Source organism: Hemitrygon akajei, unplaced genomic scaffold (genome assembly GCF_048418815.1).
Source record: "Hemitrygon akajei unplaced genomic scaffold, sHemAka1.3 Scf000054, whole genome shotgun sequence".
Taxonomy (NCBI): Eukaryota; Metazoa; Chordata; class Chondrichthyes; order Myliobatiformes; family Dasyatidae; genus Hemitrygon; species Hemitrygon akajei.
Genome location: NW_027331940.1, coordinates 4,635,844 through 4,661,724, shown reverse-complemented (window position 1 = coordinate 4,661,724; position 25,881 = coordinate 4,635,844). Strand labels below are relative to the sequence as shown.

The 25,881-nt window shown below is 40.4% G+C and overlaps 1 pseudogene; it reads right to left on the bottom strand.

Annotated features, from left to right (window-relative positions):
- Positions 1-361: 361 nt before the first annotated feature.
- Positions 362-25,881, bottom strand: part of LOC140721355 (uncharacterized) — a 36,871-nt pseudogene continuing 11,351 nt past the window's right edge.

The following is a 25,881-nucleotide window of genomic DNA, read 5'->3' as shown; positions in this document are numbered from 1 at the left end:
CCACACCACAGCCAGGCAAGGGTTAACACATAAGGGGTCTCCACAGGATACACCAAATCAGATCCACTCCTATGGATCAAACAAGGTGACAACCACACATTCGATGTACGGTGAATCGATAATTAACCCACCCTTGTGGGCAAAGGAAAGTTCCAAACAGTGACCCTTGGCCTCTAGTTCCCTGGTTTCGATTCTTCCATTTTTCCTCCTTCGTCTCCATCTGACTCTGAGTGTCTGTGTCCTCGGTTAAAACTAAACAAGCTGCACGCGATGTAAACAAGCTGCAAGTCAGACACATTTGCCTTCTTAATCTCTCTGTCTGTCTTAAAATGACAGTCCACAGCAAACGAAACCTAGGGATTCATAACAATGGCCACTCCCCATTGTGAGCTGACAGGTGTGCCAGCAGGTGGGATGACTGAGAGAATCCTTTCCCACCTTCTCAGCAGGTGAACGGCTTCTCCCCAGTGTGAACTCGCTGATGACTCTGTAGGCTGGATGACCGAGTGAATCTCTTCCCACAGACTGAGCAGGTGAACGGCTTCTCCCCAGTGTGAACTCGCAGATGACTCTGGAGGTGGGATGACTGAGTGAATCCCTTCCCACAGACTGAGCAGGTGAATGGCCTCTCCCCAGTGTGAACTCGCTGGTGACTCTGCAGGGTGGAAGTGTCAGTGAATCCTATCCCACAGTCTAAGCAGGTGAACGGCCTCTCCCCAGTGTGAACTCGCTGATGATTCTGTAGGTTAGATGACTGAGTGAATCCCTTCCCACAGACTGAGCAGGTGAATGGCCTCTCCCCAGTGTGAACTCGCTGGTGTCTCTGTAGGTGGGATGACAGTATGAATCCCTTCCCACAGACTGAGCAGGTGAATGGCTTCTCCCCAGTGTGAACTCGCTGATGTACCAGTAGGTTGGATGACTGAGTGAAGCCCTTCCCACAGTCTGAGCAGGTGAATGGCCTCTCCCCAGTGTGAACTCGCTGATGTACCAGTAGGCTGGATGACTGAGTGAATCCCTTCCCACATTCTGAGCAGGTGAACGGCTTCTCCCCAGTGTGAACTCGCTGATGACTCTGTAGGTGGGATGACAGTATGAATCCCTTCCCACATTCTGAGCATGTGAATGGCTTCTCCCCAGTGTGAACTCGCTGATGTACCAGTAGGTTGGATGACTGAGTGAAGCCCTTCCCACAGTCTGAGCAGGTGAATGGCCTCTCCCCAGTGTGAACTCGCTGATGTACCAGTAGGTTGGATGACTGAGTGAATCCCTTCCCACATTCTGAGCAGGTGAACGGCATCTCCTCACTGTGAACTCGCTGATGACTCAGTAGGTTGGATGACTGAGTGAAGCCCTTCCCACAGTCTGAGCAGGTGAATGGCCTCTCCCCACTGTGAACTCGCTGATGTACCAGTAGGTTGGATGACCGGGTGAATCCCTTCCCACAGACTGAGCAGGTGAATGGCTTCTCCCCAGTGTGAACTCGCTGATGAATCTGTAGGGTGGATGACTGAGTGAATCTCTTCCCACAGACTGAGCAGGTGAATGGCTTCTCCCCAGTGTGAACTCGCTGGTGATTCTGTAGGTTAGCTAACCGAGTGAATCCTTTCCCACAGACTGAGCAGGTGAATGGCCTCTCCCCAGTGTGAACTTGCTGATGTTCCAGTAGGGTGGATGACTGAGTGAATCCCTTCCCGCAGACTGTGCAGGTGAATGGCTGCCCCCTGGTGTGAACACGTTGGTGTGCCATTAGGTCAGATGACCGAGAGAATCGCTTCCCCGAAATTCAGCAGATGACCAGCCTCTGCCCAGTGTAGTGTGATCTGACTGGTGTGTCCACAGGTGGGAAGACAGATTGAATCCTTTTTCACACACAGAACAGATGAATGGCCTTGCCCAGTGTGATCTTGCTGATGTACCTTCAGTTGAAATGACCGAGTGAATCCATTCCCACTGTCTGAGCAGGTGAACGGCCTTTCTCCTGTGTAAAATGCCGGGCTTGCTAGTTGTTCAAATGACCAAGTGAATCCCTCCCCACAGTCTGAGCAGGAAGGATGGTCGATTGAATCCCTCGCTCCACTTCTTAAATATCCAGACAGAGACAACAATTTTGAGATTCCTGGAGACGAATTCCTTCTCATTTTTAACCTGTAAAAGATTTACAAAATCCATCAATGGATGTAGGACAACATTTCAGATGAGATTACTTGAGTTGCCTAGGTTTGATTTGGTATCGCACTGTTACAGTGAGGTTAAACCGAAGTTGGAAGAGAAATCATCTCCTGACTGGGCAGAGTGCTGGTATCTGAAATGACCATCAATCCCCATATGTGTTTCAAGTTCCAACTCCTTAAAGTGCAGGGTTACAAGCTGCAGCTGGATGCATTTCTTGTAAGTGAGGGCATCAGGGAACTACCGGTCTCCCCATCTTCCCTCCAATACCCCCTCTAATTTGTAATAACCAGTGTGTACATAAGTCTTGCACTGTGCATTTTTTTTTACCCAGTGACAAGATGTGCACAGTGATTTTTTTTTTATAGAGAGGTATTCATTTTCACAGCGAGCAAATCACTGTCAACAGGAACTTTGATCTCCTCTGGGTTCGATCCAGTTCATCTGCACACTCACACAACGTATGTAGCAGGCCTGTAATGAGTAATGAAGGATTTTCTCACCAAAGTTTTTGCATATTGTCCATATGTGGTTTACTTGCTAAGTTACACTTTAAAAAGTCAGATTTCCAAATATCACTTCACTTCTTCCCACTTGCAAATTCTCCAGCAACTTTTGCAACACCAGAATACACACAAGTATCACCAGTTTCTGTATTCCCCTGAAGCCTCCCCCAATGACTGACAGTGGTGAGCTCAGTGATGGCAATGCCAATGAATATGAAGGGAAGGGCAGTAGTCTGTCTCAATGGAGTCTGGCACATGTGTAATGTGAAAGCTACTTGCTGCCCAGGGCAAAGGTGTTTGATATCATTATGTACTCAGAGAGAATGGGACAAAACATGCTCTCACGGGTAGAAAAGTCCAGAACAAGAGGAGGTAGAACAAGCAACAGACACAAAATGCTGGAGGAACTCAGCAGGCCGGGCAACATCTATGGAAAAGAGTACTTATGCTGAATTTCGCCGGCATTTTGTGAGTGTGTTGCTTAGATTTCCAGCATCTTCAGATTTTCTCCTATTAGTGATTGGAGATAGAACAAAGGTGATTTTATCAACTGGTGATGTAAAAGATTTTGTTCCCTTTCTCTCAGTTCCTAATCCTTGCCTTTATTATAGCTGGAGCTTAGCTCTGTCAGAAAGATCCATCGGTTCCCATTCACTCTGCAGCCGGAAGCTCCCCAGGGCCCGTGTCCGGATCGTGGTGCTGAGAGACAGGGACGAGAGCAGGACTGCCCCGGGATTGTTGGCCACGGTGACCAGATTTCACAGGAATTGTTGTGAATTCAGTGTTTAAGATAAAAACACGGAGAATCGCTCTTACCTGCACCCGACATTTTCAAGGCCTTCTGTGTACTGCGCGCATGCGTGATACTCGGGGACGTCCTCAGCCTGACGCCGGCGCATTTCATCGGCACTTCAGCACCAGCAAAATTCTTAACGCATGGCCCTATGGGTAATCACGGTGCCATTAACCATTTCTGCAAGCACCGGTTCAATGTCCATACCTCTTTTTTTTATATAGTGTGTATAGAAAAAATTTGTAGCTGTTTCAACGCAGAAAGCGGCTCCCATAAACAATATACTCAATATCAACGTGTATCTAATGCCAAAGTAAAATGCAGTTATAAAACACAGGAGATTCTGCAGTTGCTGGAAATACAGAGACACACACACAGAACGCTGGAGGAACTCTGCAATTCAGAGAGCAACTAAGAAGCGGTGTATACAGGCTAGGCATGCTGAAGGGGGTTGGTCTAAACATTGTCTTTTTATTGCTCTCCACATTTGCTGCGTGAAATTAACCACCTTTTTTTCGGTGAACCAGTTTCCAAATATTTCTGATCTTTCTTTTGTAGCCACATCCTGCTGGTCTGATTCCTCCTCCTCCTGGTAAACTGCAGACCCCATCTCTCTCTGGAGCCCCAAAGCCCTGACTCAGGCTGGCAACACTTTGGTTTCTGATTCCGCTCCATCGAAGATTCACTCGCTAGTCTGCTGTCAGACTTTAGATGCGCATTGTGTTATGAGACCGCAGTTTGGCTTACTGTGAGTGTCGCTTTAAGTGCCTGAGTGAGGCGGGGCTGTGACGTCAGACACAAGGAGAGAGAGAGAGAACGTCACAACCACAGTGAGCTCATCGTCTTATTCAGCCCGGAGAAAATTATGCAGGAAATTCATGCAGGTGTATAAGATGATGAGAGGCATTGGTCGTGTGGATAGCCAGAGGCTTCTTCCCAGGGCTGAAACGGCTAACACGAGGGAGAATAGGTTTAAGCTGCTTGGAAGTAGGTACAGAGGAGATGTCAGAGCTAACTTTTTTAAGCAAAGAGTGGTGTGTGTGTGGAATGAATTGCCAGCGACGTTGGTAGAGGCGGATACAATAGGGTCTTTTAAGAGACTCTCAGATAGGTACATGGAGCTTAGGAAAATGGGTGGCTATGTGGTAGAGTAATTCTAAGCAGTTTCTAGAGTAAGATACATGGGCGGCACAGCAAAGTGGGACAAAGCATCTGTAATGTGTTGTGCATTTATAAGTTTCCATGAAATTCACAGGAAATCTCCTATCCCACGGAGTGGTGACTAGTTGCAACCTGTCATCTCAGGGAGAGTGAGAGGGGAACGGCAGGGAGTGATTTTGATATACTGATATGGAACAGAAACATGGGCAGGAACCAGATGGGCTGAGTGGTCTTTCTATTGTACATTGTGAGTGTGGTAGAAACAGTAAGAACCTGAGACACGGGATTTGATACAGAACTGATTTATCGTTCACAGATCCACAATATTAAATGCCAGTCTAGTTTAAGGCTAACATCGGTAAAACAGACTCCTCCAATGTTCACTGACCAGGGTTCAGTCCTGGGTGCGATGAGCAGCCGCAAGAACAGCAGATTCTGACAGTCACAGTCCCTCATGAACCTGCAGCTGCCTTCAGTCACCGTGATGGTTAAACATTTAACACAGAGCTGATTTGAACTTCCTCCCTGATGTAGGAGCGCTCAGACCAAAGATGTAGGGGAGAAGGGAAAAAAAGAGATAATAAAGTTGTTTGCACCGTTAGGGATAAACAGAGAGGAAGAGGTGGAAAGTTTCTTGAATGCATCTATTTTAATGCTAGGAGCATTGTAAGAAAGGTGGATGAGCTTAGAGTATGGATTGATAACTGGAAATATGATGTTGTATCTATTAGTGAAACATGGTTGCAGGAGGGGTGTGATTGGCAACTAAATATTCCTGCATTTCGTTGCTTCAGAAGGGCGGGGGGGGGGTATTGCAATACTTGTTCGAGAAAATATTACAGTGGTGCTTTGACAGGATAGATTACAGGGCTCATTTAGGGAGACTATTTGGGTGGAATTGAGGAATGGGAAAGGTATAGTAACACTTATAGGGGTGTATTATAAACCACCTAATTGGGAGCGAGAATTGGAGGAGCAAATTTGTAAGGAGATAGCAGATATTTGTAGTAAGCACAAGGTTGTGATTGTGGGAGATTTTAATATTCCACACATAGAAACATAGAAAATAGGTGCAGGAGTAGGCCATTAGGCCCTTCAAGCCTGCACCGCCATTCAGTATGATCATGCCTGATCATCCAACACAGAACCCTGTACCTGCTTTCACTCCATACCCCCGATCCCTTTAGCCACAAGGGCCATATCTAACTCCCTCTTAAATATAGCCAATGAACCGGCTTCAACTGTTTCCTGTGGCAGAGAATTCCACAGGTTCACCACTCTGTGTGTGAAGAAGTTTTTCCTCATCTTGGTCCTAAAAGGCTTCGCCTTTATCCTTAAACTGTGACCCTCTACTAGTTACATCCTCAAAAAATTCTGTAAGATTCGCGCGACATGATTTTCCTTTCACAAATCCATGCTGATGTTGTCCGATTATTTCACCTCTTTCCAAATATGCTGTTATCACATCTTTCACAACCAACTCTAGCATTTTCCCCACCACCGATGTCAGGCTAACCAGTCTATAATTCCCCGGTTTCTCACTCCCTCCTTTTTTAAAAAAGTGAGGTTACATTAGCCACCCTCCAATCCTCAGGAACTAATCCAGAATCTAAGGAGTTTTGAAAAATTATCACTAATGCATCCACTATTTCTTGGGCTACTCTGGGATGCAGACCATCTGGCCCTGGGGATTTATCTGCCTTTCATCCCTTCAATTTACCTAACACCACTTCCCTACTAACATGTATTACCCTCAGTTCCTCCATCTCACTAGACCCTCGGTCCTCTGCTATTTCCGGAAGATTATTTATGTCCTCCTTAGTGAAGACAGAACTAAAGTCGTTATTCAATTGGTCTGCCATGTCCTTGTTCCCTATGATCAATTCACCTGTTTCTAACTGTAAGTGACCTATATTTGTCTTAACCAATTTTTTTCTTTTCACTTATCTATAAAGCTTTTACAGTCAGTTTTTATGTTCCCTGCCAGCTGTCTTTCATAATCTTTTTTCCCTTTCCTAATTAATCCCATTATCCTCCTCTGCTAGACACTGAATTTCCTCCAGACCTCAGGTGTGCCACTTTTTCTGGCTAATTTGTATGTTACTTCTTTGGACTTGATACTATCCCTAATTTCCCTTGTCAGACACGGGTGCACTACCTTCCCTGGTTTATTCTTTTGCCAAACTGGGGTGAACACTTGTTGTAGTTCATCCATGCAATCTTTAAATGCTTGCCATTGCATAGGAATGTTGAGGAACCAACCAGAGAGCAGGCCATTCTACATTGGGTATTGAGCAATGAGGAAGGGTTAGTTAGCAATCTTGTCGTGCGAGGCCCCTTGGGTAAGAGTGACCATAATATGGTGGAATTCTTCATTAAGATGGAGAGTGACATAGTTAATTCAGAAACAAAGGTTCTGAACTTAAAGAAGGGTAACTTTGAAGGTATGAGATGTGAATTAGCTAAGATAGACTGGCAAATGATACTTAAAGGGTTGACGGTGGATATGCAATGGCAAGCACTTAAAGATCACATGGATGAACTACAACAATTGTTCATCCCAGTTTGGCAAAAGAATAAGCCAGGGAAGGTAGTGCACCCGTGGCTGACAAGGGAAATTAAGGATAGTATCAAGTCCAAAGAAGAAACATATAAATTAGCAAAAAAAAAAGCGGCACACCTGAGGACTGGGAGAAATTCAGAGACCAGCACAGGAGGACAAAGGGCTTAATTAGGAAAGGGAAAAAAGATTATGAGAGAAAGCTGGCAGGGAACATAAAAACTGACTGTAAAAGCTTTTACAGATATGTGAATAGAAAAAGATTGGTTAAGACAAATGTACGTCCTTTACAGTCAGAAACAGGTGAATTGATCATAGGGAACAAAGACATGGCAGACCAACTGAATAACTGCTTTGGTTCTGTCTTCACTAAGGAGGACATAAATATTCCTCCGGAAATAGTAAGGGACCGAGGGTCTCGTGAGATGGAGGAATTGAGGTAAATACATGTTAGTAGGGAAGTGGTGTTAGGTAAATTGAAGGGATTAAAGGCAGATAAATCCACAGGGCCAGATAGTCTGCATCCCAGAGTAGCCCAAGAAATAGTGGATGCATTAGTGATAATTTTTCAAAACTCCTTAGATTCTGTATTGGTTCCTGAGGATTGGAGGGTGGCTAATGTAACCCCACTTTTTAAAAAAGGAGGGAGAGAGAAACTGGGGTATTATAGACCGGTTAGTCTGATGTCAGTGGTGGGGAAAATGTTGGAGTCGGTTATCAAAGATGTGATAACAGCACATTTGGAAAGAGGTGAAATCATCGGACAAAGTTAGCATGGATTTGTGAAAGGAAAGACTTGTCTGACGAATCTGTTACGTACCCGTGACACATGACAGTGGTACCCTTGTCACGTGACTGGGGTTGAAGTTATACTGGACTTGAGGTAATGGTCTTGTGATGGTGGAGTGATGTCATTTTCCCGCCAGTAGAGGTCATGTGTCAGGTTTTTTTTACAGGGTATAAAAGGAAGACCCACCCTGTCAGGTGGGGCAGTTCGTGGCTAGATTTGCCAAAGATGACTTCATGTCACTGCGTGATTTAATGTGATGACGCAGTTTAGTTGAAAAATGAAGTTTTATCTAATGCCTAAAGTTGAAAAGGTCATTGCCAGCGGTTTCTTTGCTGGTGGAGAGTGAAGATAAGAATTTGGAAGATAAAGATCGAGGAGAATCGATTTTCGACGGTGGAAAGTTCGACCTTGTGTGATCCTCATTCGGAAGGATTTCTTTGACTGTTCTCGTGTTAATCTCCGCTGGGATAGCAGGAGATTGAGAATAGTGTGGAAGGAAGGTCAGTGCCTTTAAGCCGTTATATTTCATAAAATTCTTCGTGGGAAAGTTCGACGCCGGGGATAGAAGGACAACGATGTGGAAGAGAATTTAAATCGCCTTAAAAAGTCTCTCCTTTTAAATGGACTGTGAGCTTTTGAACTTTCGGCATACCGCTTTAAAGAACTGTTTTTTTTCAATACCGCTTTAAGAACTGTTTGAACTGCAACGCTATTAAGAACTGTGAATCTGCCGCACAGCAGCTGAATTCCAGTTAAGCTAATGTTTGTTTACTTTTGGGGGGTTTGTTTTCAGTGTTTAATAAACGTGTTATTTGTTATAAAAACCCTTGCCTAACTCATATATATTTATTGTTGCCTGAATACGTAACATAAATATGGGGGCTGCGTCCGGGATTGGATCGTTTGAGTTTAAATGCTTGTTAACTTTTGAATCGGTGTTTTGGTAACGGGGAATGCTCGATCCTTTTGTTTGATTGGCTTGTGAGTGGTATTCGGCAACAATGAATATTGATGAGTTTCTGGATTCGCCCGACGCGGATTTGTTAGCGAAGGCGAAACAAACTGAAGTATCTGAGATTGCTAATAGATTGCAACTTAAAGGTATTTTGAAGACTACATCAAAGGCTGTAATACAGAGAAAAATCGCATCACACTTTGTGGCTTCGGGTGATTTTGATGAATCGATTTTAGAATCGTTTCCAATAAGTAATCTGGAGATACAGTTGCAAATTGAACAAATGAAGTTGGATCAAAGTAAAGCAGAATTGGAGCCTTGGAAATTGGAGCAATTGGAAGCTGAACAGAAAGAGAGAGAGTTTGAATATGCAATGGCGAATTTAAGGTCTGGGAATCAGTCTTCTGATTCTAAAAAACCGTTTGTTGCTAGCCAAGAAATTAAATTGGTCCCTCCGTTTAGTGAAACAGAAGTGGAAAGATATTTTCAACATTTTGAAACTATTGCTCGGATATCAGACTGGCCGAAAGATAAATGGTCAGTGTGGTTACAGAGTGTAATTAAAGTCAAAGCACAAGTTTAAACAGCTTTAACTGCTGCGCAAGCATTAGATTATGATATTGTGAAAACGAATATTCTCAAAGCATACGAATTAGTCCCAGAAGATTATAGGGAAAGATTCAGGAGTTTGAAAAAGTCTGTGGAAAAGACTTATGTGGAATTTGCCTATGATAAAGCTATGTATTTTGTGAGATGGGTTTCTTCTAAAAATGTAAATGGAGACTATGATACATTGAGAGAGCTGATTTTAATGGAGGAATTTAAAAGAAGCATTCCTGTTGAAGTAAGGACCTAGTTAAATGAGAGGGATACGGATAAATTGCAGGACTGTGCTAGATTAGCTGATGAGTATGTTTTAATCCATAAGAATAAATTTCCTCAGGGTAGAATTTTTAAGAGGAAAAATAATATGGAGACTCAAGGTAAATCAGAAATTAAATCAGAGGTTAATGAGAGAGGTAAGGAGGAAGGAAAACCTGTGAAGGAAAGACAGTTTGGTCTTATTTGTAACTATTGTAAGAAGCTTGGCCATGTAATAGCTAACTGTTTCAAATTGAAAAAGAAAGAGAAGGAAGCAGTTCCAGATGCTTGTGTGCAACATACTGAAGCACCTGTAAAGTTACAGGGTTTCGTAAACACAAATGAGGATTTGTTAGAGTCTGACCAAGTTAGAAAGGGATATGATCATTTTATAACTGAAGGGCTTGTATCCTTGAAAGAGGGATCTACTCTGGTGCCAATAAAAATCCTTAGGGATACTGGAGCTTCTCAATCACTGATGTTAGACAATGTGTTGAAGTTTAATGAAGAGAGTGATACTGGTGAGGTGAATTACATAAGAGGTGTTGGAAGTGATTTTATGCCTATACATTTACATAAAGTAAATTTAAAGTCAGGGCTAGTTACAGGATTTGTTAAAGTAGGATTACAGCATAGCTTACCTGTGAAGGGTATTTCTTTCTTGTTAGGTAATGACTTGGCAGGTGGACAAGTTTTTCCTGAAGTACATTTGACAATGGAGTCAGAGGAACCAGAGATGAATTCTAACACAGATTCTTCCCGTGTTGTGACTAGAGCTATGGCTAAAAAAATTGATGTGCAGAATGATGTTGTTACTCCTGACTGTTCAACTCAGGATTCGAGTTTTGAGGATATAACCATATAACCATATAACAATCACAGCACGGAAACAGGCCATTCCGGCCCTCCTAGTCCGTGCCGAACACTTAATCTCACCTAGTCCCACCTACCCGCACTCAGCCCATAACCCTCCACTCCTTTCCTGTCCATATACCTATCCAATTTTACCTTAAATGACACAACTGAACTGGCCTCTACTACTTCTACAGGAAGCTCATTCCACACAGCTATCACTCTGAGTAAAGAAATACCCCCTCGTGTTTCCCTTAAACTTTTGCCCCCTAACTCTCAAATCATGTCCTCTCGTTTGAATCTCCCCTACTCTCAATGGAAACAGCCTATTCACGTCAACTCTATCTATCCCTCTCAACATTTTAAATACCTCGATCAAATCCCCCCTCAACCTTCTACGCTCCAATGAATAGAGACCTAACTTGTTCAACCTTTCTCTGTAACTTAAGTGCTGAAACCCAGGTAACATCCTAGTAAATCGTCTCTGCACTCTCTCTAATTTATTGATATCTTTCCTATAATTCGGTGACCAGAACTGTACGCAATACAGGATGTGTCAGAGACTTTCTTACCTTTGTTGTTTGAACAAGATTCTGGGAGTAAGTCTGACTATGAAGATTTATCTCTGTCTCGGAAGGAGATGATAGCAGAGCAGAATAGAGATCCTGAGATTATAAAATTAAGGGAACAAGCTTTACTAGGTAGTGAAATTGAGAAGGTGTCAGTAGGATATTACTTGGAAAAAGGAGTGTTGATGAGGAAGTGGAGGTCGCCTACAATTCCTACAAGTGAGGAATGGAATGTTGTTTATCAGGTGGTTGTTCCTAAAGTTTTTCGGAATGAGATTTTGACTTTAGCTCATAGTGTGCCTTTTGGTGGACATCAAGGGGTAAGGAAAACTGTGGACAAGATTCTGAAGATGTTCTATAGGTCAGTTGTGGAGAGCGCCCTCTTCTTTGTGGTGGCGTGTTGGGGAGGCAGCATTAAGAAGAGGGACGCCTCACGTCTTAATAAGCTGGTAAGGAAGGCGGGCTCTGTCGTGGGCAAAGGACTGGAGAGTTTAACATCGGTATCTGAGCGAAGGGCGCTGAGTAGGCTACGGTCAATTATGGATAACTCTGAACATCCTCTACATAGCACCATCCAGAGACAGAGAAGCAGTTTCAGTGACAGGTTACTATCAATGCAATGCTCCTCAGACAGGATGAAGAGGTCAATACTCCCCAATGCCATTAGGCTTTACAATTCTACCTCCAGGACTTAAGAACTTTTTAAAAGCTATTAATGCTTTTTGAAACGGTGATTTAGATGCATATCATATTTATTTTTTTTTACTGAGTTAAGTATTGTATGTAATTAGTTTTGCTACAGCAAGTGTATGGGACATTGGAAAAAAAGTTGAATTTCCCCATGGGGATGAATAAAGTATCTATCTATCTATCTAAAGCATTTTTACTGGCCTGGTCTAAGAAAAGATGTTGCGATGTTTTGTAAGACGTGCCATACTTGTCAAATTGTGGGTAAACCAAATCAGGTTACACCGGTAGCTCCATTACAACCTATTCCAGCATTCGGTGAACCGTTTTCTAAAGTTAGTGTAGATTGTGTTGGTCCATTACCAAAGACAAAAACTGGTTATCAGTATTTGTTGACTATCATGTGTACTTCGTCTAGGTTTCCAGAGGCAGTACCACTTAGGAATATAAAAGCTAAAACTGTGACGAAGGCTCTTATAAAATTCTTTACTTATTTTGGATTGCCTAAGGAAATACAAACTGATCAAGGCAGTAATTTTATGTCTCGATTGTTTCAACAGATAGTTTATAAATTGGGAGCTAAGCAAATCACTTCATCTGCATACCATCCAGAATCGCAAGGTGCCTTGGAGAGGTTTCATTCTACCCTCAAGAATATGATTAGGACATATTGTGTGGAAAATGAAAGTGACTGGGATGAGAGTAGAAACTTACTTTTATTTGCAGTAAGGGAATCGGTACAGGAATCTTTAGGTTTTAGTCCATTTGAACTTGTGTTTGGGCATAGAGTTAGAGGACCTTTAGCTTTATTGAAAGAACAGTGGATTAGTAAGGAGGTACACACTAATTTGTTGGACTATGTTTTGAAATTTAAGGACAGGTTACATAAAGCTTGTAGCTTAGCCAAGGAAAATTTAAAGTTGGCTCAGGAGAAAATGAAAACTTGGTATGATAAAGAAGCTAGGATGAGGATGTTTAAGCCTGGAGATAAGGTGTTGGTTCTTTTCCCAGTGCAGACAAATCCTTTACAAGCTAGATTTCATGGTCCTTATGAAATTGTGTCTAGAATCAATGATGTGGATTACGTAATAAAAACTCCAGATCGTAGAAGGTCAACACAACTTTGCCACATAAATATGATTAAACCATATTTTGGGAAACAATCTGATACTGTGACTGTTGTGGTTAGTGAGAATGAGTTTGATTTAACTGGGAACATGATAGATGTTTCATCTGACTTTCATTCTAAATCTAACATTGTTTCTGTTAGGTTACCTAATTCGGCCATTCTGGAAAATATGGATGAGAAATTAGCACATTTACAGCTAGAGCAGAAACATCAGATGAAGGAATTGATTTTTAAGTATAAGGATTTGTTTCCAGATGTTCCGAGAAGGACTACTATAGCTTCACATGATGTAGATGTTGGAGATGCCAAACCTATTAAACAACATCCATATAGGATGAACATGGAAAAATGTGAACTTGCTGAGAAAGAAATTGAATACATGTTTGAGAATGATATTATTAGACATTCTAACTCGATTTGGAGTTCGCCATGTGTTATGGTGCCAAAACCTGATGGTAGTATTAGGTTTTGTATGGACTATAGGAAGGTGAATGCTGTAACGAAAACAGATGCATATCCAATTCCTAGAGTAGATGATTGTGTAGATAAGGTTGGAAAAGCAAAGTTCCTTACAAAGATTGATTTATTGAAAGGGTATTGGTGTGTTCCATTAACGGACAGAGGTAGAGATTTCTGCATTTGTAACTCCATCTGGGTTATATGAGTATAATGTTCTTCCATTTGGGATGAAGAATGCCCCAGGTACTTTCCAGAGGATGATTAATTCTGTGATTCAGGGATTGAAAGATACTGAGGCTTATATTGATGATTTAGTGACAGGAAATGATACTTGGGAAGCACACATAATTGCGGTGGAGAAATTGTTTGAAAAGCTTTCAAAAGCTAACTTGACTATTAATTTAGCCAAGAGTGAATTTGGACATGCGACTGTGACTTACCTTGGTTATGTTGTAGGTCAAGGTAAGGTAGCTCCTGTTCGGGCAAAAGTTCAGGCAATTTTAGAGATTCCCACTCCGATGGGAAAAAAAAAAACTCTCAGAAGATTTTTGGGAATGGTAGGATATTATCGAAAATTTTGTAAGAATTTTGCTAATGTTGCCCTTCCATTAACTAACCTTCTGCAGAAGAATGTGAAGTTTGTGTGGACAGTGCCTTGTCAGGAAGCATTTGAAAAATTGAAAACAATGATATGTCAACAACCTGTGCTTAAGGCACCTGACTTTGGAAAACCTTTTTCATTAGCTGTAGATGCTACTGATGAGGCTGCGGGAGCAGTATTGATGCAAAGGAATGAGGGTGATGAGGTTGATCATCCAGTAGCATACTTTTCTAAGAAATTTAATAAGCATCAAAGATACTATTCAACAATAGAGAAAGAATTGTTATCTCTTGTTTTAGCCTTGGAATATTTTGAGGTATATGTTGGTACAACTCAAAAACCACTTATTGTTTACACTGATCATAATCCGTTAGTTTTTCTAAGTAAGATGAAAAACAAAAACAGAAGATTATTAAATTGGGGTTTGATGTTACAAGAGTACAATATTGTGATAACTCACGTTAAAGGTAAAGATAATGTGGTTGCTGATTGTCTATCTCGATGTTGAATGTACAATGTAATTTTTTTTTGGAGTGGTTTTTTTAATTGTAACACTCCTACTGTATTGTATATTGTGTATGTTATATAATTTATACATTTGTTTTTCTTGTAAGTAATTGTTAAAATTTTTGTTCTTGTAAGACCAAAAATGTTTTTTTTGGAGGGAGGTGTTATGTACCCGTGACACGTGACAGTGGTACCCTTGTCACGTGACTGGGGTTGAAGTTATACTGGACTTGAGGTAATGGTCTTGTGATGGTGGAGTGATGTCATTTTCCCGCCAGTAGAGGTCACGTGTCAGGTTTTTTTTTACAGGGTATAAAAGGAAGACCCACCCTGTCAGGTGGGGCAGTTCGTGGCTAGATTTGCCAAGATGACTTTATGTCACTGCGTGATTTAATGTGATGACACAGTTTAGTTGAAAAATGAAGTTTTATCTAACGCCTAAAAGTTTAAAATGTCATTGCCAGCGGTTTCTTTGCTGGTGGAGAGTGAAGATAAGAATTTGGAAGATAAAGATCGAGGAGAATCGATTTTCGACGGTGGAAAGTTCGACCTTGTGTGATCCTCATTCGGAAGGATTTCTTTGACTGTTCTCGTGTTAATCTCCGCTGGGATAGCAGGAGATTGAGAATAGTGTGGAAGGAAGGTCAGTGCCTTTAAGCCGTTATATTTCATAAAATTCTTCGTGGGAAAGTTCGACGCCGGGGATAGAAGGACAACGATGTGGAAGAGAATTTAAATCGCCTTAAAAAGTCTCTCCTTTTAAATGGACTGTGAGCTTTTGAACTTTCGGCATACCGCTTTAAAGAACTGTTTTTTTTCAATACCGCTTTAAGAACTGTTTGAACTGCAATGCTATTAAGAACTGTGAATCTGCCGCACAGCAGCTGAATTCCGGTTAAACTAAAGTTTGTTTACTTTTGGGGGGTTTGTTTTCAGTGTTTAATAAACGTGTTATTTGTTATAAAATCCCTTGCCTAACTCATATATATTTATTGTTGCCTGAATACGTAACAAATCTTATAGAATTTTTTGAAGATGTAACTAGTAGAGTGGATAGGGAGAGCCAGTAGATGTGGTATATTTAGATTTTCAAAAGGCTATTGACAAGGTCCCACACAGGAGATTAGTGTGTAAACTTAAAGCACATGGTATTCGGGGTATGGTATTGATGTGGATAGAGAATTGGTTGGCAGACAGGAAGCAAAGAGTGGGAGTAAACGGGACCTTTTCAGAATGGCAGGCAGTGACTCGTAGGGTACCGCAAGGCTCAGTGCTGGGACATCAGTTGTTTACAATATATATTAATGATTTAGATGAGGAGATATATGACAGAAGAAAAACAAAGACAACTTGTTAATAAAAAACTACAATATAATACACTCCAGACATATCGTACAGAAAAAGTAATTATGAGAACTAAACAGAAATATTACAAATTAGGTGAAAGATCACATAAAATTCTGGCTTGGCAGTTGAAAACAGAACAGGCTTCTAAAACAATAAATGCAATTAGAACAAGTGTAAATAAGATTACTTATAAACCTTTAGAAATTAATGAAACTTTAAAAAAAATTTATACTGAACTATATCAATCAGAATCACAAAATAAGATTGCTGAGATAGATAAATTTTTATCACAAATAACCCTTCCAAAATTAAATTTGGAAGAACAGAAAGGATTAGATAGGCCCTTTATATTAAAAGAGGTTGAAGAAGCTTTAGGATCACTTCAGAGTAATAAATCCCCAGCAGAAGATGGTTTTCCTCCTGAATTTTATAAAAAATTTAAAGATTTATTAATTCCTCCTTTTATGGAATTAATATACCAAGTGGAAAGAATGCATAAACTCCCACAATCTTTTTTAACAGCGATCATAACTGTACTGCCAAAAAAAGATAGGGATCCTTTAAAACCAACATCATATAGGCTTATTTCTTTGTTGAATGCAGAATATAAAATAATCGCAAAAATTTTATCTAATAGAATATCTAAATATTTACCAAAATTAATACATATGGATCAAACAGGTTTTATTAAAAGCAGACAAACAATGGATAATATAACCCGGTTACTTAGTATAATTCATTTGGCACAAAAAAAGAGAGGAAATGAGTGTGGCAGTTGCTTTGGATGCAGAAAAAGCATTTGATAGATTGGAATGGGATTTTTTATTTAAGGTATTGGAAAAATATGAGATAGAAAAATCTTTTATACAATGGATTAAAACCTTAAATACTAATCCTCAAGCTAAAGTAGCTACAAATGGTCAGATTTCAACACCATTTTGCTTAACGAGGTCAACTAGACGAGGCTGCCCATTATCACCTGCTTTATTTGTATTGGCAATAGAACCATTAGCTGAATTAATTAGAAGAGATTCAGACATTGGGGGCTTTAGAGTTAATCAAGAAGAATATAAGATTAATTTATTTGCTGATGATGTTTTGATTTATTTAACAAACCCATTGCAATCTTTGCAAAGATTATCTTTTAGATTGGAAGAATATGGGAAAGTATCAGGGTATAAAGTACATAAGAGATTGGAGCAGGAGTAGGCCAATCGGCCCCTCAAGCCTGCTCCGCCATTCAACAAGATCATGGCTGATCCAATCTTAACTCTAGTTTTCACCGAATCCCACAAGGCAACAGTGCCAACCAACAGGGCACCATGCCGCCCATTTTATTTTATTATTCATCCCGCCCAAACCCATGTGATCACCCGGGGTAAAAAAAATCAAGTTGCCAATTGAGGAGAAAAAATCTGGAAAATTCCTCTTCGACCCATCCAGGCTATCGAAAACTGGTCCAGGAGATCACATGGCTGATCTAAACCTAGCCTCATGTCCACTTACCTGCTCGCTCACCATATCCCCTAATGCCATTTTTATCCAGGAAAATGTCTATCTCCGTTTTGAATTTATTGAGTGTAGTAGCTTCCACAGCTCTCTGGGGCAGTAAATTCCACAGCCCCACTACCCTCTGAGTGAAGAAATTTCTCCGCATCTCAGTCCTGGAACGGCATTCCCTTATTTTAAGATTATGCCCCCTAGTCCTAGTTTCACCCATCAATGGGAACATTCTCCCCGCATCCACCCGATCAAGCCCCTTCACAATCTTATATGTTTCAATAAGATCGCCTCTCATTCTTCGGAACTCCAATGAGTAGAGTCCCAATCTACTTAACCTCTCATCATTCATCAACCCACCCATCCCCGGAATTAACCTAGTGAACCTTCTCTGCACTGCCTCGAGAGCCAGTATGTCCTTTCTTAAATATGGACACCAGAACTGCACGCAGTACTCCAGGTGTGGTCTCACCAATACCCGGTACAACTGCAGTAAGACCTCCCTGTTCTTATTCTCCATCCCCCTAGCAATAAAAGCCAGCATTCCATTGGCCTTATTGACCACCTGCTGCACTTGCATACTAACTTTTTGTGTTTCCTGCACCAGGACCCCCAGATCCCTTTGCACAGAAGCACTTTCCAGTTTCTCTCCATTTAGATAACAACTTGCTCTATTATTTTTCCTGCCAAAGTGCAAGACCTCACACTTGTCAGTATTATATTTCATCTGCCAAATGTCTGCCCAATCACTCAGCTTATCTATGTCCCCCTGCAGGGTTTCAATGTCCTCCGCACTCATTACACTCCCTCCCATCTTTGTGGCATCAGCAAACTTCGATACGTTGCACTTAGTCCCTTTCTCCAAATCATTAATATAGATTGTAAAGAGTTGGGGTCCCAACACCGACCCCTGCGGAACACCACCAGTCACCAACTGCCAGTCTGAGAATAAACCATTTATCCCAACTCTCTGTTTTCTGTTAGAAAGCCAATCCTCCACCCATGCCAGAATATTATCCCCAATCCCATGATTTTTTACTTTAAGTAATAATCTTTGGTGTGGCACCTTGTCAAATGCCTTTCGGAAGTCCAAATACACCACATCCACTGGTTCCCTTTTATCTACCCTGTGCTGCCTTTATGGCAGTTATTTAGTTTATAATATTTTCGCTTAGTAATTTGTTAGCATTTTTTTAGTTAAAGTTAAGATTGTTTAAATCAATTTATTTGTAATACATCGCGGCTGCGATGACGTCACATCCGGGTTCGCCGCGTCTTGTGGGAGATCACCGGTTTGAGAGACACGCAAGGGTGGGGGTCACTCGCATGTGCCACCATAGCGCCAGCTAGCTTTTCTCTATGCACCAAAGACACAGTGAAAGCAACGTTGTAAGTCGTTAGATAATCGATATGTTGAGTTAAAATGCTAACGCCGATTCTGTTAAAAGTAACGACGGTCGGTAAGGTTTATGTTTTCATCAGTTAAAGAGTCGGGATAGTTTGTATTGAAGTGTATCTAAAGCAGTCAATGGAGCAGCTAGATTCTGACTGTATGCTGCACTTTAATGTAATGTAGTTATTGTAGTTTTACCTTTGCAAGTATTCACAATGTAAATGTGATATTTAGAAGGAAACAAACACTGTACCAATCTTGTATTGTTTTTCAACAGTTTTCACCATACGTTAATGTGAAGAGTGAACAGTAAATGGTTAATCTTACTGCGGCCTTGTTTGCATTAATTCTGGTTTATCTCGACGTTTACCTCGGCGTTACGTCACACCCGAGCGAGAACGTTACATACCCTTTATGTTATGTCCTCAAAGAACTCCAACAAATTTGTCAAACATGACTTCCCTTTTGTAAAGCCAAGCTGACTTTGTCCTATTAAGCTATGTTTATCCAAATGCCCTGTTACTATTTCCTTAATTATCGATTCCAACATTTTGCCAACCACAGATGTTAGGCTAACTGGCCTATAATTCCCAGACTTCTGTCTATTGCCCTTTTTAAATAAAGGAGTTACATTAGCATTTTTCCAATCTGCCAGGCCATTGCCGAGTCCAGCGAGTTTTGAAAAATTATCACTAATGCATCCACAATCCCGACCACCACTTCCCTTAAGACCCTAGGATGCAAGCCATTTGGTCCAGGGGATTTATCCACCTTCAGTCCCATTAATTTATCAAGTACCATTTCCTTGGTGATTTGAATCGTAGTTAGCTTCTCTCCCCCTCGAGCCCCCTGTTTATCGAGTGTTGGGATAATTTGAGTGTCCTCTACTGTAAAAACTGATACAAAATATTTGTTCAGCGTTTCCGCCATCTCCATGTCCCTACCATTAATTTCCCGGTCTCATCTTCTAGGGGACCAACATTTACTTTAGCCAGCATTTTTCTTTTTATGTAACTATAGAAACTCTTACTATCTGCTTTTATGTTTATCGCCAATTTACTTTCATAATCTATCTTCCCCTTCTTAATCAATCTTTTTGTTATTTGCTGCTGATCTTTAAAAGCTTCTCGATCTTCAATCTTCCCACTAGATTTAGCTACCTTATATAACTTTCTTTTTAGTCGTATACTTTGCTTTATTTCTTTACTTAGCCACGGATAACTATTTTTTCTTTTACACACTTTTTCTTCAGTGGAATATATTTTTCTTGATAGTTGTAAAATAACTCCTTAAATATACACCACTGATCAAGTACAGATCTACCCTTTAATCTATTTTCCCAATCCATCTTAAGCAATTCCGCTCTCATACCATCATTGTCTCCTTTATTTAAGCTCAGTACGCTTGTTTGAGATCCAACCCTCTCATCCTCTAATTGAATATGGAATTCGACCATGCTATGGTCACTCATTCCAAGAGGATCCTTTACTAGGACGTTTTTTTATTAGTCCTGTCTCATTACACAGGACCAGATCTAAGACTGCTTGCCCCCTTGTCGGCTCAGTAATGTATTGTTCAAGGAACCCATCCCGAATACACTCAATAAACTCTTCTTCAAGGCTGCTGTGTCCCACTGGATTAGTCCAGTCAATATGAAAGATAAAATCCCCCATAATTATAGCTGTTCCCTTATTACAAGCCCCAACTATTTCCTGATTTATGCTCCGACCAACTGAGTTACAGCTGTTTGGAGGCCTATAGACTACTCCCACCACTGCTCTTTTCCCTTTACTATTTCTTATTTCTACCCAAATTGTTTCGTTATCCTGATCCTTTGAGCCAATATCATTTCGCTTTATTGCAGTGATTTCTTGCTTTATTAACATAGCCACCCCACCTCCTTTTCCTTCTTGCCTGTCTCTCCTAATTGTCGAATACCGTTGTATGTTTAATTCCCAGTCCTGGTCACCCTGCAGCCATGTTTCCGTAATTGCCACAATATCATAACCATACATAATTATTTGTACTGTCAACTCATCAATTTTATTCCTAATACTACGTGCATTCAAATAAAGGACTTTCAAATATGTTTGACACTTATTTCCTACCTTTTCCTTTTGTACAACTTTACGCTTATCTCCGTACATTCTTTCCCCTCCTGACACACTCTGTCTTTTTACTCCTCCACTCTTACCTACATCTATTACATTCTCCATTGTCTTTTTAATTATTTGCTCTCTAGAATCCTCCCCCCCCCCCCCCACTAGTTAGTTTAAAGACCTCTCTGCAGCCCTAGTTATATGATTCACCAGGACACTAATCCCAGCCTGGTTCAGGTGAAGCCCATCCCTCCGGAACAGTTCTCTCCTGTCACAGTACTGGTGCCAGTGTCCCAAGAAGCAAAACCCACTTCTCCCACACCAGTCTTTGAGCCACGCATTTAACTCCCTAATTTTATTTAACCTAGCCAAATTTGCTCGTGGCTCAGGTAATAATCCAGAGATTATTACCCCTGAGGTTCTGTTTTTTAATTTGACCCCTAGCTGCTCATATTCCTGTAACAGAACCTTCTTCCTTGTGCTATCTATGTCATTGGTACCGATGTGTATTAAGACAACTGGATCCTCCCCCTCCCACTGCAAGTTTCTCTCCAGCCCAGAAGAGATGTCCTTAACCCTGGCACCAGGCAGGCAACATAGCCTTCAGGACTCTCGCTCTCGGTTGCAGAGAACCCTATCTATCCCCCTGACGATACTGTCCCCTATTACTACAACATTTCTATTGACTCCCCCCTCTGGAATGGCCCCCCACTCCATGGTGCTATGGGCAGGTTGCTCATCCTCCCCACAGTCCCCGCTCCTGCCCTCACAGGGAGTTAAAGCCTCGAATCTGTTGGACAAGAGCAAGGCCTGCATCTCTTCCAGCCCTACCTCCTGGATTCCCCTACTTGCCTCACTCATAGCCACATCATCCTGTGCTTGACTGCAATCTACATTAGTTAATCTATTAGGTGTGGCTATCTCCTGGTACACAGAGTCCAGGTAACTCTCCCCCTCCCTGATGTGTCGCAGTGTCTGAAGCTCGGACTGCAGCTCATCAATATGAAGCTGGATTTCCTCGAGCAACAAACACTTGCTGCAAATGTAGTCACCTTGTCCCTCAAAGGGGTCCACCGGTTCCCACATCTCGCAGCAGTAACACATCACCTGCTCCATGCTATATAGTTAATTTAATGTACTAGTATTAGTTATGCAAGAACCCTTTGCCCCAATACAGCTAACTATCACACTATTTAACAATACTTTTAAAGTCATAAGTGTAAAAGGAAGCAGGACTACTTACCAATACTTACCAAGCAACTAGCTGTGAGAGCTCTGCAGCTCCGGTCTTCCTCGCCTCGCCCGGTTCTGCCGAAGCCCGTTGAGCCAAAGCCCTTAGGCCTCCACTCTACTCCCGGCTCACTCCACTGCCCGCAATGACGCTGCCCCGTGTATCGGGCTATGTTCCTTTTAAATCTCCCGCACTTCACTGCCCGACGTCACACGCCTGCGCAGTCCCGCCTCTCTCAACTCAGATGAAAACCGGTAAAATTCAAAATGGCTTCCTCCTCACTCTTGCTCCGATTCTCAGAAGTCCTTCTCCAAAAATCTGAAAGGAGTGAAATTTTACCCCTTACCAAAGGAAATTATAATCAATGTCGATTAGTAACTTAATTTCGATGGTCAATAAACGGGATAAAATATTTAGGTATTAGAGTTGATAATAATGTAAAAAATTTATATAAACAAAATTATTTGCCATTATTAAAAAAAAGAGGATCTTGATAAATGGATGATGTTACCAATAACATTAATAGGTAGAGTTAATGCTGTAAAAATGAATATATTTCCTAGATTGCAATATTTATTTCAAACTTTACCAATACAATTACCTCAGAAGTTTTTTCAAGAACTGAATAAATATGTAAGGAAATTTCTTTGGAAAGGAAAGATGTCAAGAATATCATTGGAAAAATTGACATGTAAATTTGATTTAGGAGGGTTACAACTTCCAAATTTTAAGAATTATTATAAAGCAAATCAACTTAGATTTAATGCGTCTTTTTTTGATGAAGAAAAGCCGGCATGGATTAGAATAGAATTAGATAAGATAGGAGAAAATATACCAGAAGATTATGTATGTAAATGGGAATCTAAATGGATACGGGAAAAAAAGAATCTCCTATATTAAGACACTTGATTGATTTATGGAATAAGGTAACTATGGACGATGAGATAAAGAAATCTTTATTAGCAAAAAGAACTTTAATTCAAAATAGGCTTATTCCTTTTAGAATAGATAATAAACTTTTACATAATTGGTTCCAAAAGGGGATTAAATATATAGGTGATTGTTTTGAAGGAGGTATATTGATGTCGTTTGATCAATTAAAAAATAGATATAAAATATCAAATAACACTCTGTTCTGTTATTTTCAATTAAAGGCTTATTTACGAGAAAAGCTGGGTCAAACAACGTTGATGCCAAAATCTAGTGAAATAGAAATATTAATTCGAAAAGGTAAAATTAAAAAATTTACATCTTGTATGTATAATTTGATTCAAAAACAGACAATTAAATCAGGAATTCATAAATCAAGACAAAAATGGGAATTTGATTTGAATGTTAAAATTGATGGAAAAAACTGGTCAAGATTATGTTCTGATAGTATGAGAAATACAATAAATGTTCGACTTAGATTAATACAATATAATTTTTTACATCAATTATATATAACACCACAGAAAATAAATAGGTTAAATTCAAATATGTCTGACCAATGTTTTCGATGTAATCAAGAAATTGGTACTTTTTTACATTCTACTTGGTCTTGTTTTAAAATTCAACCATTTTGGATAAATCTAAGACTTTTATTGGAACAAATTACTGGAGTACAACTCCCACATAGTCCAGTATTATTTTTATTAGGAGACATTGAAGGGACAATACCGAAACTTCAATTGAATAAGTATCAGAAAAAATTTATAAAAATTGCATTGGCAGTAGCCAAAAAAGTTATCGCAGTTACTTGGAAATCTGATTTATATTTAACTATGGATTGTTGAATTAATGAAATACATAGCTGTATTCCACTTGAAAAAATTACATACAATCTAAGAAATGAATATGATATATTTTTGAAAATTTGGCTCCCATACCTACAAAAGATAGGATTAAATACATAGGTCCTTTGAAGATAAAATTATAAAGTAATTGGGGAAAGTAAAAATAAATATTAAAATTATTTTGAACTCCATGGAGCATGTGGGGATCCTCCGATATCCAGGCAAACTTTCTCTTTTTTTTTCTCTCTTTAGATAAGGTTTAAGGGGGGAGGGGGGAGGGTTAATATTATTTTTCTCACTATTTATCATCACATTTATTCTTTGTAATTTTCTAAAAATTAATAAATAAATATTTTTAAAAAAGAAGCATTTGAAAAATTGAAAACTATGATATGTCAACAGCCTGTGCTTAAGGCACCTGACTTTGAAAAACCTTTTTCATTAGCTGTAGATGCTAGTGATGAGGCTGCAGGAGCAGTATTAATGCAAAGTAATGAGGGTGATGAGGTTGATCATCCAGTAGCTTACTTTTCTAAGAAATGTAATAAGCATCAAAGAAACCATTTGACAATAGAGAAGGAATTGTTATCTCATTTTTTGGTTGAAAGCTGGAGTTTTAATTAATGCCTAAAGTTTAAAAGGTCATCGACAGCTTTATAATACTGCCATTTAAAAATCAGTGGAGAGTGAAGATCGGAGTTCGGGAGCTAAAAGATCAAGAAAAGTCGACTTCGACGGTGAAACAGGTTCGACCTTGTTTGATCCACATTCAGAAAGAATTCGTTGGCTGTCCCCATGTTAATCCCTGCGAAATATAGCAGAGAGGATTGGGCACAGTTTTATAAAGGAAAGGTCAGCGCCTTTAAGCCGTTTCATTTTCATCTTCGTAAATTCTCCAGGAAAAGTATAGTTCGACTGGGTACCACAACAACACGACGTGAAAGAGAATTGAAATTGTCTAAAAAGTCTCTCCATTAATGGACTGTAAGCATTTTGAACTTTTGCAATACTACTTTGAAGAACTGTTTTTGCAACATCGTTTTAAGAACTGTTTAAGCTTTATTGCTTTAAGAACTGTTTATGCTGCCGCACAGCAGCTGATTTCCAGTTACGTTAGCGGTTTGTCTACTTTTGGGAGTTTGTTTTTCAGTGTTTAATAAATGCTTTATTTGTTATATAAAAAAATGATTTAGACAAGGGAATTAAATGCAGCATCTCCAAGTTTGCGGATGACACGAAGCTGGGCGACGGTGTTAGCTATGAGGAGGATGCTAAGAGGATGCAGGGTGACTTGGATAGGTTAAGTGAGTGGGCAAATTCATGGCAGATGCAATTTAATGTGGATAAATATGAGGTTATCCACTTTGGTTGCAAGAACAGGAAAACAGATTATTATCTGAACGGTGGCCGAATAGGAAAAGGGGAGGTGCAACGAGACCTGGGTGTCATTGTACACCAGTCATTGAAGGGAGGCATGCAGGTACAGCAGGTGGTGAAAAAGGTGAAAGGTATGCTGGCATTCATAGCAAAAGGGTTTGAGTACAGGAGCAGGGAGGTTCTACTGCGGTTGTACAAGGCCTTGGTGAGACCGCACCTAGTGTGCAGTTTTGGTCCCCTAATCTGAGGAAAGTCATTCTTGCCATAGAGGGAGTACAAAGAAGGTTCACCAGATTGATTCCTGGGATGACAGGACTTTCATATGAAGAAAGACTGGATCGACTAGGCTTATACTCACTGGAATTTTGAAGATTGATGGGGGATCTTATTGAAACGTATACAATTCTAAAGGGATTGGACAGACTAGATGCAGGAAGATTGTTTCCGATGTTGGAGAAGTCCAGAACGAGGGGTCACAGTTTAAGGTTAAAGGGGAAGACTTTTCGGACCGAGATGAGGAAAAACTTCTTCACTCAGAGAGTGGAGAATCTGTGGAA